Genomic DNA, 2,854 nt, shown 5'->3' with positions numbered 1-2,854 from the left:
GGGGTTACAATTACATTGGCAAGGCAATTAGTACATTTCTTATCAAGCATTGCTGCTACCTCCTTTGTTTCCTCTTCCCACCCCTCAACTCCCCCCCGCCCCCCGCCATCCTGCCAAAGTTGTAAAGTTCGTTTTTCAACATAACAATTTGTCCATCTCATTGTTGTAATGGGTCCACCTATATCACTATTTAAACGGTTTGTTTTTGCCCTTCCCCTCCACAAATTATAACAACATCAAATACAATGAAAGCAGGGATTATACCGTGGGGGAGGGACATACAAAGCAACAAAGAAATGATCTTATAAATATGTTAGATACAATTGCAAGAAAGAAAAAAAAACGTTTGACTACTTATCTTGGGGTTCATATCACCTAGCATCAACTTATCTGACCTTTTCTTCTTGTCTCAGACATAAACTAGTAGTTCAGATTTCAAACTGACAAATAAATGTAAGGAAGCCAACAAAAAAATTCAGTTCCTCTCATCTGATGATGCCTCTACAACAATGAGGAAAGAGTTCATCCTGCTAAGGAATTATGATAGGATATCAAAAAGAAAATTCATTCTTCTAGGTCTTCCATATTTTTTCAATGTAACCTAAATGATGTAAAACACAATATACTGCTCTGATACTTTTACGTTTTATCAGTTTTGCACATTTTTATATGGACTTCACCTCAGTCTACAACATTCCTTCATTATTCTGTCCCTGATATTTTTACACTACCACGACATAAGAACATTTTCATATGATTTTTATTATAAAAAAACTGTACAGAGGTGTCTCATTTATGAGAGCAAATAATGAGTACATTTCCTAACAAGCATTGTTCCCTCTTCCCACCATCCCTTCCCTCCCACCTCCACAAATACGCTCCCCTTCCCCCTTCCCCTGCCTAAATTGTAAAGTTCATTTTTCAGCAGAGTGTCTTGTGCATCTCATTGATACAATGGGTTAACCTGTATCCCTATTTAACCATTTTGTATTTCCCTTCTCCTCGTCAAATTAGAGAAACGTATACACAGGATGTAGGTGTACCAACTTCAAATACAATGAAAACAGGGGTTATAGCGTGCGGGAGGAACATATACAGAAACAAAAAAAATCATATTGCACATCATAAGTACATTAGAAACAATAACAAGAAAGAAAAAACATACTTGTGTCCCTGTCTTTGGGTTCATTTCCCTTAATATCATCTTATCTGCTCATATGCACATAGCTTTTGAATTATTCTGCTTATCCCAGACATATATTAGTTATTGAAAATAAGGGAAACCACGGGACCTATGTTTCTTTGGACTTGGCTTACTTCACTTAATAAAATTTTTCCAAGACTTTCCAATTCCTAACAAATTGGGTGATACCATTCTTTCTGATGGAGGCATAGAATTCTGTTGTGTATGTACACCCATATTTTCTTGATCCATTCATCTACTGAGGGGCATCAGGGTTGGCTCTATATCAGCTATTGTAAATAATGCTGCAGTAAACATAGCTGTGCTGGTAGTTTTAGTATGGTCTTGTTTGTGATCATTTGGGTAAATGCCCAAAAGTGGGATTGCTGGGTCATAGGAAAGCTTTATATGGAGTCTTTTGAAGAGCCTCCATACTGCTTTCCAAAGTGGTTGAACAAGTTTACATACCCACCAAGAATGCAGTAGAGTTCCCTGTGGCCACATACTCTCCAGCATCTGTTGTTGCAAAAATATGGAACATTTCACTAATTTGCATGTCAACCTTGCTCAGGGGCCATGCTAATCTTCTCTGTATTGTTCCAATTTTAGCGTATTTGCTGCCTAATTGAGCACAGAACATTTTTTATATATAAAGTGTAATTGATTTTCTTAAACTAGACAATTCAAAAAAAAAGTAAGTTCAAAAGAATTCTTGTGAAATTTTAGAACCATGTATTTCTTCTTCTTCTTCTTCTTCTTCTTCTTCTTCTTCTTCTTCTTCTTCTTCTTCTTCTTCTTCTTCTTCTTCTTCTTCTTCTTCTTCTTCTTCTTCTTCTTCTTCTTCTTCTTTTTTAGCAATACAACAAACTGTTAAAACCATGTATTTCTTACATAAGCACACATTTAAGAATAAAGTCAAGATTGGCATGTCAAAAACAAAATAATTCCAGATATTTGTTGTTCAAGAGATGTGTAAGAGGAGAAATTCATTTATTCTATACAAGGCACCTGTCATAATGAACACTGCAGCAAGTGTTAAGGTTTGTTAAGTTTTAAATGTATTTAATTTTGGGAATTTGCATATATATGCCAAAATTAGGACTGTTTGGCTGGTCATAAACTTTTCTATAAAGTATTTAAGGCTTATGGTAGCAGACATATGGTACTAATTATGTACCTTTCAGAGTTTATACAAACATTACCAATAAGAAATTGCAAAGTCTTTGAGTAAAGAAGCAGAGTGAAGAGTTAAGACTTTGTTAACCATATAGTTTCTTTAAATTTTTAGGGCTTCCTTACTTAACATGTTAGTGAGGAACAAATGATGATATAAGCCATATACAAATGATGAGATGAGCCATAAAAAGTAATCTTAGTGGTAATTTTAAAGACTACTCATAGCCCATAAAACTCTTTTTGAGGGGCTGGGAAGGTGGCTCAGTGGTAAAGCGCTTGCCTTGCATGCTTGAGGCCCTGGGTTCGATTCCTCAGCACCCATAAGCAAACAACAAGCCGGAAGTGGTGATGTGGCTCAAGTGGTAGAGCGCTAGCCTTGAGCTGAAGAGCTGAGGGGCAGCGCCCAGGCTCAGAGTTCATGCCCACGACTGGACCCAAAATAAAAACCAAAACAAAAGCCTCTTTTTGAACATCATAATCTTAGCCAGTTTTAAA

The 2,854-nt window shown here is 36.4% G+C and overlaps 1 non-coding gene across 1 annotated transcript; it reads right to left on the bottom strand.

Moving 5' to 3' along the window:
* Window positions 1-1,709: 1,709 nt before the first annotated feature.
* On the bottom strand, window positions 1,710-1,816 carry LOC138823835 (U6 spliceosomal RNA). The gene has a single exon (XR_011370917.1). It is a non-coding gene; the product is annotated as a U6 spliceosomal RNA (small nuclear RNA).
* Window positions 1,817-2,854: the final 1,038 nt, after the last annotated feature.

The sequence above is a fragment of the Dipodomys merriami genome, unplaced genomic scaffold (genome assembly GCF_024711535.1).
Source record: "Dipodomys merriami isolate MVZ:Mamm:240054 unplaced genomic scaffold, mDipMer1.0.p SCAF_1237, whole genome shotgun sequence".
Lineage (NCBI taxonomy): Eukaryota > Metazoa > Chordata > Mammalia > Rodentia > Heteromyidae > Dipodomys > Dipodomys merriami.
The sequence above is the reverse complement of the archived record's forward strand: the minus strand, read 5'-3'. Positions and strand labels throughout refer to the sequence as shown.